At 36.7% G+C, this 12,268-nt stretch overlaps 1 long non-coding RNA gene across 1 annotated transcript in view; it reads right to left on the bottom strand.

Moving 5' to 3' along the window:
* Window positions 1–1,974: 1,974 nt before the first annotated feature.
* Window positions 1,975–12,268, bottom strand: part of LOC106537997 (uncharacterized) — a 219,125-nt gene continuing 208,831 nt past the window's right edge. The window contains exon 7 of the long non-coding RNA XR_015696925.1: window positions 1,975–2,045. This is a non-coding gene — a long non-coding RNA (uncharacterized LOC106537997). The remainder of the gene's footprint in view (window positions 2,046–12,268) is intronic.

The following is a 12,268-nucleotide window of genomic DNA, read 5'->3' on the forward strand; positions in this document are numbered from 1 at the left end:
TATTCTCAAAAGCATGTCCCATTCTCATACATTTTTGGAGGCTACTGAGGCAAAGGAAGAATGCTCTTGTGTGGTCTCCAGATTCACCAGAAGTTACACAAGAGGGCATTGCACGAGAATAGGGCATGTTTTCATGCAATTGTCAGAGTCTGCAGAGGCCATAGCATTCTCTAAAGCTGCTTCTAGAACAAAGGCCTCATGTGACCTGGATAAGCCACATGGGTGTGCCAACAAAAAGACAACACTGCCTAGAGAGAAACAGGTTGTGGGGGGCACTGGGCCACAGGATCAATTATATCTTGGGGAACAGTCTTTTTGAGTGGTGGTACTAGTGCTGAAGCTAAGGTCCAGGCCTCTACTTCAGGTCCAGCCTCAGCACCATTCCAAGTGGTGCTGTTCAGGAAGGTCCAGATGCGGAATGTGACAACTCGCCATGGCCAAGTTGCCATAGGACAACTTGTTGGTTTTTATCTGCCCTTGGCCATGGAAGCTCAGTGGATGATTTGGGGCGGTCTGTCTGTCTGTCTGTCTCTCTCTCTCTCTCTCTCTGTCTCTCTCTGTCTCTCTCTCATAGAGCAAGTGCTACGTATGCAACCTGAACTAATACATAAAAATAAGATATATAGATCAAACAAACAAATGAATACTGGGGAAGGTAGATTGGTGAGCTGTTTAGATTTTTACAAATTCTTTTTTATGAATGGTGTCCAGTGATATTCATTCCTAAAACAGCTGGATGGTTATCCAAGATCATATAGTAATCAACTTAATAGTTTTCTTCAACAAACAACTGGGGAAGAATATGAAATCATGATTTGTACAGTAGAAGCTTTTAACCACGAATTCTTGTGAATTTATACTTATTCAAAATTGCTTGCATACATAAAGACTAATCTTTACTGATATTAATAGACATTTGGGAAATATCAATCTTTAAATTACTGTAAATCATCCTGGTTAAGGAGTTGGATTTAACTGTAAATATTTCAGCCTTAAGAAGGAGGCAATGATAAGCTTCTGAAAAACTTGGCCAAGAAAATTGTAGGGACTTGCAACAACAGGGAAAAAAATCCAGGTTCACTTGTTCATGTAACTTATTGGGGGACTATTCAGATTAATCTAGCTCACAGGACTGCTATTGTGGAAATAAAATAAGGAGAAGCTTATTGCGCTTTGTTCCCAGAGAAAAAATAAAATGTTAGAGCAAATAAACCATCTATTACAGAGCCCTATACATTTCCTATCTCACATTGGAATTCAATTCTTCTTCAACCCACAAAAATATGTACCAGTAACACACTGCAAGTTAACTGCAAGTTAACAGTAGTAGACAAAAGGCTGACACTAAAATTTAATTTTAGATACCAGCAGTACTATATATTGTTAAAGCTGTTTGTTCAGTCTGTATATTTTCTGAGGGTTTTTTCCATTAAATATGGCACTTACATCTGACAATTTTGCAGAAATGTGAAATAAGTTAGCACAGAGGAGCAGAAGACTCATGCAAAAAGTAGTGAAACATGCTTAGAAAAGCATAATCAGATATCTAAGCCTAATAATTATTTCTAATCTATACAATAAACATTTTAAGAGTTTCATGTTACTGTATTATAATCTGTTCAAGAATCCTGTAAGGTTAGCAATATTATCCTTGTATCAAAAAAGGATCACAAGAGTGTGTGATAAAAAGGTTTCTCTAAATTCATCTATTAAGCTTTAAATCAATAATAAGGTTAGAATTCATTGTTGTTCCTTGTGGCTAGAAACAATGGAACTTAAGAAATGTTAATGATTTTAGAGTTGACAGTTATTTCATTCCATTCTTCCATAAACAGTTTTATAGTCAAAACAACAAAGAGTCGTGCTAGACTAATAGATTTATTTATTGTATAACTTTTCATGGATCAAATGAAGTGATTCATTTATTGCACACATTGGGAAGGAGTGGGCTGCCTGAAAACAGAAAAATGTTACCTGTGACTATCAAAATCAAGAGACTTTCTTCTTCTTTGGTGGACTGTCACGTAAACAGCTTAGGCAGATAACTGGTTACAGAAAAAAGGGAAAAATAAATTCCTTAGAATCAGGAGTAAAGGAAATAAAGGAGTAGAGTTTGATTAATTATGTTAGTATACTTAGATTTTGATAGTGTATATCAGTGGTGGGTTTCAAATTTTTTTAGAACCTCTTCTGTAGGTGTTGCCTGCTTTGTGGGAGTGGCTTGGTGGCCATGTGACCAGGTGGAAGTGGCTTGCCGGCCATGTGACTGAGTGGGAGTGGCTTGCCAGCCATGTGACTGGGTGGGCGTGGCCAACTTGTAAAATGTGGTGAAACTCACTTAGCAACGCTCTTGCTTAGCAACCAAAATGTTGGCTCAGAAACTCTGGCATTTGAAGCATGCAAGTCTTAAAGCTGTCAAGTTACAAGACCCTTGCACCCCTAACCCTTTAGGAAAAAAACCTCCAGGGGTGTTCAACCTTGACAGCTTTAAGACTTGTGGACTTCAACTCCCAGAATTCCTCCTCTCACTCTTCATCTTGATGATATGCAGACGGGCGGGGGGGAGGGAGCTGGAACCGGTTCTAAATGGCACTGTAGATTTGTGGAACCTCTTCTATAGAAGAGGTTAGAACTGGCAGGAACCCACCCCTGATATACTTACATATATTATATTGAAACTCACACAACGATGGTTCAGACAAAGACTCAGACAAAACAGCCATCAGCAGGCACACTGGCATAAACAATACAAGTAGTTTTTAACTTACAAACAGATTGTTTAGTGACTGTTTGAAGTTACAATGGCACTAAAAAAAAGTGACATGACCATTTTTCACACAACCGTTGTATCATCCCCATGATCACATGATCAAAATTCCGATTCCTGGACAATTGACTCATATTTATGAGAATTGCAGTGTCCCAGGGTGATGTGATCACCTTTTAAGATCTTCTGATAAGCAAAGTCAATGGATAAGCCAGATTCACTTAATAACCATGTTACTAACTTAACAACTGCTGGGATTCACTTAACAATTGTGGCAAGAAAGTGGTAAAATGGGGAAAAAATTGGGAAAATACATGAGAAATCTCATTGGCAATGAAAATTAGACTATGGTTAGGGTCAAGGTTAGGCTAGGATTAGGTCTCCTTGGAGTCAGCTCACAAAACTGATGTTAGGGATACACTCTAAAAGGTCCTGTAAAGAAAGTGAGGAACTTTTTGTTCAGACCTGTTTGAGGGCCATAATAAAATACATGGGAAAATCCTATTACCAATGAAAATTGGATAAGGATAAAAGTTAGGGTTAGGGTTATGTCACCTTATAGTCTGGGCTGAAAACTGGTGTCAGGATAGGATTCTTAGAAGTTCGCTAATGAAAGTACAGGTGACAACTTTTTATTTGGACTTGTTTGTGGACCACAGTAAAATACATGGGAAAATCCCATTGCCAATTAAAATTAAGCTTAATACTAATTCTAACCCTAACCCTACATTCATTTTCATTGGCAATGGGATTTGTACATGCTTTTTATGGTGGTCCACAAATAATTCTGAACTAAAAGCTGCCAAGTCTCTTTGCCCTAGAAAATCGCTAAGTATCTGTTCCTAGCATTACTTTTCAGTGATATCTCCAAGTAGTTAATCCCAATCCTAATCCTACCTCTAACCCTAATCTTACCCCTAACCCTAGATTCATTTTCATTGGCAATGGGATTTTCCCATATATTTTACAGTGGTCCACAAACTATTTTGAATGAAAAGTTGTCAATATCTCTTTTCTTAGAAAACTGCTAAAAATCTATCCCTAGCAAGTAGACTTAACCCTGATTTCAGTAATAGATTCTTAGAGATTTTCTAAGGAAACCGTAGGTGGCAACTTTTCTTTCTGACTTATTTTTGGACCACAGTAAAAGTAGAACTGTTACAAAAAAAGTAAAGAGAGTACCTACAGTAAGAGGTACTTTGGGTGCAATTCCAAAACTTCTAGAGCACCACTTGATCACCAGGAGCATTGACAAAATCATCATCAGTCAATTTCAGAAGGCAGCTTTAGTTGAACAGTTTACATTGTGCAATAATATATTTAATACCATTAAAAAATATCTGACTAACTCAGGTCCTTGGGAAAGACTTGCTAGATGGATAAAAATGCAAAAAAAAAAATGCTCCTGGCTGAATGTGCTACCAACCATAATTATAGAAGAGGGGGAGGGAAGGAGGGGGATGATGATGAGGTCATCTTCCTTGGATATGATCAACATGTAACCAATGCTAACACACAAATTCATTGGAAAAAGAAGATTCTTCTGCAAGGCAAGGTCATGAGATGATTCTTGTAACAAACCCTTGTTTATTCTTATACCTTTATTTGAATTATGACTCTCTTGGTAATTAAACCGAATGAGTTTTAGCAGAATCTTAGCAACTTCTCAAAATACTTTGCAAGGCCAGACCTGGCTAGCATTTGGACAGAATATGCCTCAGGAAAGCCCAAAACTAAAAAAAAATCATAAAAAAGTAACAGTGAGAAACACTTTCTATATTGATGGCAAAGAAACTACATGTTTGCACCCCTGTACTCATTGTGGGCCAAACATTACACTGAATCTCAAGGGCATACTAAAGGTGACTCTTAACATGTTTAAGTATTAACAAAAGATCTTTTAAAATGCAAATAATATCAGCAGTAAGGGGCCCCACACTGATAGAGCAGGTCTAGAAAGAGAACTGAATTATTTCCTCCCCTGCTGTGCTCCTGAAAGGAATAGTAGGAAATCCCCATGGCACAAAAAGATTAGATAGGCATGTCCAGGAAAAGAATCTTCTCTGTGCCATGTGCTAGAGAATTGGGAAGGCTTTGGTGCTTTCTTTCCAATTGAGAACAAAGTGTCCTTCTGAATGATTAAAGCTAGTTGGATAAGTGAATCATAGTTTCATTTGTTTTGAAAGCCATCTGTATCTGAAAGTATCATCTGAGGTGGAACCTGGATCCAAAGAGAAATAAAAACCTGGATTAATGTAGATAATATGATCTGGATGGTCTCCCAGACTTACGCAAAAAATGTTAGGCTAGCATAAGTATCCCTTACCAGTTGTTTTTACTTCTGTTGCAAATGGGCAGAGTTACATCCACAATCAAACAGCAAACAATTTCACATCACTATTACTTATGCCACAATTGACTTTTCTAGTTGTGTTTTTTGGTTTTAATGGTTGAATAGACCTAAGTGATTATTTAAGTACAAGACCCTCTGACTAAACACTACGTTAAAGATGAAGCAGATTTCTTGCCAAATGTTTGCAATGCCTCGCATCAAGTTTGACTTCCTCCCTCCATAAATAATCTTACATGACATTAATCAGATTTACCAAGTAATTGAAGTGATAATTCCTCTCTCAGCACAGATTTAACTGGGTTTTAAACTTCCTGCAATGCAGAAAATATTGCATTTTTAAGTGAGGTCAGTTTGTAAAGAAAGGAAATAGCACACTTGAATTTTGAGTTTTGAATTAAAAATATTACAAATGAACAGGTATATTTCATTAATTAACATAGTCCTCTGAACTGCCATCTTTGAATTAAAACAAATGATTGTGCTAAGAGGATTAACTGTTTCTTTACTGGCTTGTCATATGTATTCCACAAGACAAATTCTATATAATAGATTTGTTGTGGAGATCAAGAAATGAAGTTTGGCAAGTATGTGTGTCTGGTGACAGGAAATAATTAGAAGCTATATTACTATAAGGAAGATTATTATGAATTTAGGACTGTGTGCCAGCCCCGAAGGAAGATTAAGCAGACCCCTCCATCCATAATTAAATCTCAGTTAATCTACAACAGGGGTGTCAAACTGGTGGCTGCGGGCTGGATGTGTCACACGCAGGCCATGCCAACCTCAGCTCTGCAAATGGGAAAAATGTCACAAAATGTCACATGACAGCAACATGACACCACGAGTTTGATACCCGTGATCTACAACAAACTTCCCACTATAGAAACAATGCTTGGCGAAAACATCCTCACAGTGTAATACAATTATTGTAGGCCACTCAGAGTCAGTTGATTGAGTTGGGCTGCTATAGAAATTTAATGAATAAATAAATAAATAACAGTCCCAGGAAAGAAACTACAGTATAGAATAGTTCTGCTATAATTCCACTCCTGAATAGATACTGTATTGATCACTTTGCATCAAAGGAAAAAGGACATGGATATGTTAAAGACAATAATATAGTTAACATGCTATGTCTAGCTTATCTTAACAATAGTTTCTTGACTTAAGACCTTCACATATCACATTCAGTCATAAACCATGTTTCACACACTGAATCAGGTGCCACAGTCCACCTGATTGCATACTCCCTATTTTGGCTTGCAGTCTTCCTTGAAAAAGAAATGTTAATCAAACTTTCTCAGTTTAAAAAAAAATAACCTTTGATGCAATATTGATCAGGATATAGAGTCATTGTGGGGGGATCTATAGGGGATTAATACAGCAAGATGGCAGATAGAGCCTTATGATATGAACCCCACCAGTAGTGGGATTCAGTGGTGGGTTGCAATTTATTTTACTACCGTTTCGCTCATGCGTGCATGATCGCACAAGCACAGAAGTGTCCGGGCGGCTGGGTGGAGACTCCTGCCACCGCCATTACCAGTTTTCCCAATCCAGGGTGAACCGGCAGCAGCCCACCTCTAGTGGGATTCAAATAATTTAACAATCGGTTCTCTGCCCTAATGATTTCTTTCAACAAACAGTTCACCAAACTGCTCAGAAAGTTCTCCCAAAGTGGTGCAAACTGGCTGAATCCAACCACTGAGCCCCACCTATGTGCACTTTCAAACAACAGTGCCAACTTGTCTGTATTAGTGGGATCTATGCTCCCTTAATCATGGAGTTCCATAACCTTTGGGTACTTTTGAAGTGATCTGTGTTGGCAGCAGATAACTGGTAATCAGTTACTTTTTTCTAGATCTATTTGGACTCTGAATGAGATGGGCGGCACATGAAGTAATAGATAGATAGATAGATAGATAGATAGATAGATAGATAGATAGATAGATAGATAGATAGATAGATAGATAGATAGATAGATAGATAGATAGATGCTGGTTGAAATGTGTTTGAATATTAGTGATTTAGGCTAGCCAACATTCATCCATTTGACTTCATAACTTTTGTTATCTATTTTATCTGGAACAGCCACAGAAAGCTGTGCTTCATTTCCAAGAATATGCAATTTTGCTTCAACTTTTCTATTTACTACAATATCTAATTGTGCCTGAATCAGCACTGTTTCTTTATTATGATTTTCATTTAGCAAACTTAAGTTTATGCACTGTGAAGAATCTACTGGTTTCAGAGCATACGCTCACCATGAATATTACCCAAATACATAAATCATTGGAGAAGAGTGTGTGATATATAACTCCATTAATTTTTTTTTGAATAACAAATTCAAGGACTTGGACTTAACAGCTAGTAAAGCATCATTTCAAAAGCCAAACTAGGCGGTCAGGTATTATAAGTCACTACCTCAGGTTATATTGTTAATATTCTTCCCACTCATGTGGTTCTAATCTATAGTGCTTTTTAATTGGGCAAACATTACAAGACCACTTTTTAGAAATAAAACATTAACAAAAGTGTTCAACATCTGCATTTTTATTGGAATGTTTGTCTATATCAGAATCAGTGGTGGAGACAAAAAAGGAACAATAAGTCAGAATTTTCATCATATTTCATGTACCAGTCCACATTTACACAATACAGTAATCCTGAAAATACAGTGCTGAAAAGCAAGTTAATAGCCAGTGATAAGAATTCTACAATTAGTGGTCATTTTTAAAATGGTTAGTTTTATCCCATAATGATTTGACTTTCCCCAAAGGGGATAAAAATGGTGTATCTGTACAGTTTACTGCATAGCAAGAAAAGTAGCTTGATTAATCAAAGATAAAGTAGTACTTGGTGAAACCCAAAGGTGCTTTTTTAAATAGGCAACTGGACTTTCTGGTTTTTCTTTGAAAACATTTCACTTCTCATCCAGCTCTGACTAGATGGTGGGGAAGATGGAGGTTTTCCCACCATCCAGTCAGAGCTGAAGAAGCTTCTTGGATGAGAACGAAATATCTTCAAAGAAATACCAGAAAATTCAATTGCCTCTTGAAAAAAGCACCTTTGGGACAACCATGACCTGGATGACTGAGAATCTCCATAGACATTTACTTGATGAAATGTGGTTTATAGCACTAAGTAAACTTGGATTTTATTTATGAGTCCAATTATGAGTTTGAATTTGGCTCATAATAATATTGTCTATGTTCTGATATAGCAAAGAAACTCATAGTAATAAGGTATCTTGGAATTGTTCCATACAGGTCACAAATCATGTGTTGTATACTATCACCATTCATGACTTTCTAAGATTCTGAGAGATTGGCTAGGTCACATGCTCATTTGAGTCACTTTAATGTTGCCAGATCTAAGATGCAAAAACCTGGATAACATCTAAATGGGAGCAAAGACTCAAAACTTCCCACAGCATTTTTTAGTGACATAACTTTTGATCCCAATAGCTTTTCTCTCTTGAAATCAATAACTTAGCAAATTAGGTAAAGAGAGGAGGAGAAAAGCAAGGCTGATATCATAGTTAGTATTTTTAAATAATGCTGCTTTAAATGAAATGTTTTCAGCAAGCTGATAATTCCAGATACTAAATCGTGTTTTGGATGTGTCCCCATTTTTGTGAAGCCTAGAGCCTTGTGGCATCCCATTTACCATCTTTTATATTTGCATCTTCAATCTCTCTTTGAGGTAATCCTGGAAGTGCAAAACTATTCTTTTCAGCCAACAGTTGTTATTTAATGCAGTGTTTTATGGTGTGGTCTTCTTCTTTTCTTTTCAGCTGACTATTCTAATTTATCTGTTCATTTGTACTCACTGGTAAGAAGAAGCAACTCTTAAATCAGGGGTGCCCAACTTCTGTCTTCACAAGAACTATAGCAGGTATTATGTGACATGTTAAAAGCTTTAGACACCTCTTTTGTCCATTAATCTCCTCAAATCACCAGAAATGCACTCAAGAGGGTTTCTGAGTAAGGCTAAGGTCTGCAGGTGGCCTACTCTCTATACTTTTTGTACTATGCACTCATAAAATATTTTTCTGTAAATAAGACAGGAGTCAGTGCAGCTTATTTTTGCAAAAAAATCAGTCCAGTCCCTTTCTTTAGTCTTTATGTTAATCAGCTTAACTCTTATTGTTGCATTGCCAATGACAATGCTAATTGCTATATATGTAGGATCACTCTCTAGGAAAAAAAATAAAAGGCTTAGAACACTGATGCTATCCCAAAGGCCCCAGAGTAAAGCTGCAAATGGAGCAGGGTTTGTGTCTTGATATTTGGGCCCCAACTCTCTTGGGTAGTAAATGCCCAACTCTCTTGGGAGCAGAAAAGACAAAGCAGCATGCAGTATAGCTATCTCTGTGTGAATTTTCTCAGTGTACCTAGAATCCATTACAGTCACGTGAGCTTTGTTCACTGGCCCTTTTCTCTTTTCAGTTGTCAATATTAACACCAGAAGTGACTTTTGACTTCATGGGAACCAGGAGGAGAACTGGTGAGTCATTGCTCTTTTGAGCCATGTAAGCCCTGTCTCTCATGGCAGGACTTGAAAAGAAAACACAAAACAAAAATGGATCTATAGGGCCTCATCCCAGTCAGATACTGAACATCTTAACAGAAGAAGCTGACCATGCTTATTCTCACAGATATCAGCCAGTACTTGCCCTGGGCTTCATAATTCAAACTCTGAGAAAAATATTCAATATATATTTTCTAAATCGTCAAAAATAAAATGAAGTAATTAAATTAACTCCACATAGTAAGCTACAACTTATTCTACTATTATTACAGCATTAGGACACTATATGAGTGCAACATTTAAAGTAGGTGTTTTGAATCACAACATATGAGGGCATAGAGAAAACATGGGTATTGTAGTCCTTAAAGAACCCATGATTTTTGCAAAGCTCAAACAGCTGCTTCAACACCTCTTTTTGGTATGCACAGAGCTGAAAGCAGCTTCTAAAGAAGCCACACCTGGCCCTAATTAATATCTTGTCAATAACATTATTAGATTACCCCTATTCTAATTTCACTTCCATTGGATAACAGATAGCCCTGGAGTTTATAAACTTTATCTTTGTAGTCCTTGGTTTGTTTACAAAGAACAGTGCTGTTCTAAGAGTACGGTTACCATACTCTTACCTTCCATCAGACCTATTGCAGACGCTCAGCAACCAGTTGATAATGACAAAGACTAAAAAGAGGTTCCCTCCTGATTATTCTTGTTTAGGCGATTTATAAGATTAAATTGTTCTCCATTCACACTCCCCTATATCATGCTATGGATACTAGTTGGTCATTGTGTGTGAGTGGAATCTACAAATTGTAGAAGAAAGATGCAAACAAAACATTGATCATAACAACTTTTTTGTGCTGGCACCAATTTCCACTGCTATATCAGAATTACAATCTTGTTGACAATTACTTCGGAATAAGCCTCATTAAAAACAGTTGGATTTACTTTTGAGGAAAAGTGCATATCACTGCAAGATACTTTGGAAAAAATAGTATAGCGAGATACTAATTTTGTTTCAAGCTAAAGTATTAAATAGAATATAGAATAGAAAGTTTCCTAGAAGAGAAAAATAAGAGTGGTAATGTTAGACAATAGGACGCTTAAAACAAACAATCCCTCATATATTTCATTGTTAGTGCTATTCTGCAAGAAACAAATGTTGACTAGTAAATTGTAACTTATTCCAAGAAACTGAATTACTTCCATCTCTTTTTACATTCTGAAATCTGATTGTTATCAGGCACAGAGCTCCAAGAAACCACATACTTAGACAAGCCCATTGTTAAGGTACTCATTTTTATCCACTCTTTGCCTATGCTTGAATGTTTTTATAATATTTGTCTTTTAATGTGGTTTTGTATTTTTATGTTCATTTTTTTATTCAATTGTTGAATGCTTTTTGTGAGATGGGCAGGTACATAAATTTGACATAGTGATAGATGATAGATAGATAGATAGATAGATAGATAGATAGATAGATAGATAGATAGATAGATAGATAGTCAGACAACATAAACTCCCAGTTGTTGAGTGTTTGCAGTTTCCAGAAGGCTTGAAAGAGATTATAGCTTTTTCATCATGTTTATTTCTCTGTAGGCTTGAATTATTTGGGTGTAGCAGACTTTTTTTTTGTTCTCATTTATTCTCATTCCTCATTCCAGATATGCATGATTTATTTCCACTCACCCTCACCTTACTGACATAAAATGAATAAGACCTATTCTTTAGTAAATATTGCTCATGATGAAAAACAGTTGGATTAGAAGGATACTCAAAAACTAAAAATTGGATTATACAGCAGACCATTGTTGTAGTTAACTACTAAAACAATGAAGAAATAACTGAATCTGTGAAAAATAAAACTTTGAATGCCTTTGTAAGAAGCCTCCCAGGAAGGCTAATTTATGTATTTATTTATTCCATTTCTGTGGCCACATACCTCAGTCAATGACTGTGGGTGGCTTGCAAGTCAAAAATATATTATAATTAAAATGCTAAAAACATTTAGAAACAAAATTGAAATATCCAAAATAAATATACATAACAGCTGAAAAACTCAGCCAGTTAGCAATACAACCAGGAAATGGGGCCCTTAACACATTCAGCATCTCATGCTTGGGAACATAGCCAAACTTTTAGGTCCTTAAGAAATGCTAACAGGATTAGGGTCATTCTAATCTCAAAGGAAGGATGTCCCACAGAATAGGGGCCACCATGGGAAAAGGCCATCTTGTCCTCCCTGCCAGCTAATACTCTTTGGCTGGTGGGATCTGCAGCATGCCCATTCTGCTAGATTGGGTTGTATGGTTAAAGACTCTTGGAAAATGGCAATCCCTCAGGTACCACAGTTCCAAGCCACATAGAGATTTAAGGTAATTTCTTTTGAAGTGATTAGTTCAATAATTAAGATTCTATCCCTATTCTGGTGATGAAAATTGAACTCCCATCTTTTAGCATAGTGTCAATTTATCAGATGCTTTCCAATACCAAACTAGGGGTTTTTCAAACTGGATCATTCCAAACTACCGGTACTGGGGAATGAAAGAGAGAAATGGACTGATTTTACCTGTTACATCACCTTAAAAAAAACTTCCCAGAGCAATTGGGAACAAAAG

This window comes from Thamnophis sirtalis, unplaced genomic scaffold (genome assembly GCF_051295495.1).
Source record: "Thamnophis sirtalis isolate CommonGarterSnake01/CBP01778 unplaced genomic scaffold, rThaSir2_p1.2 scaffold_6, whole genome shotgun sequence".
NCBI classification, from domain to species: Eukaryota; Metazoa; Chordata; class Lepidosauria; order Squamata; family Natricidae; genus Thamnophis; species Thamnophis sirtalis.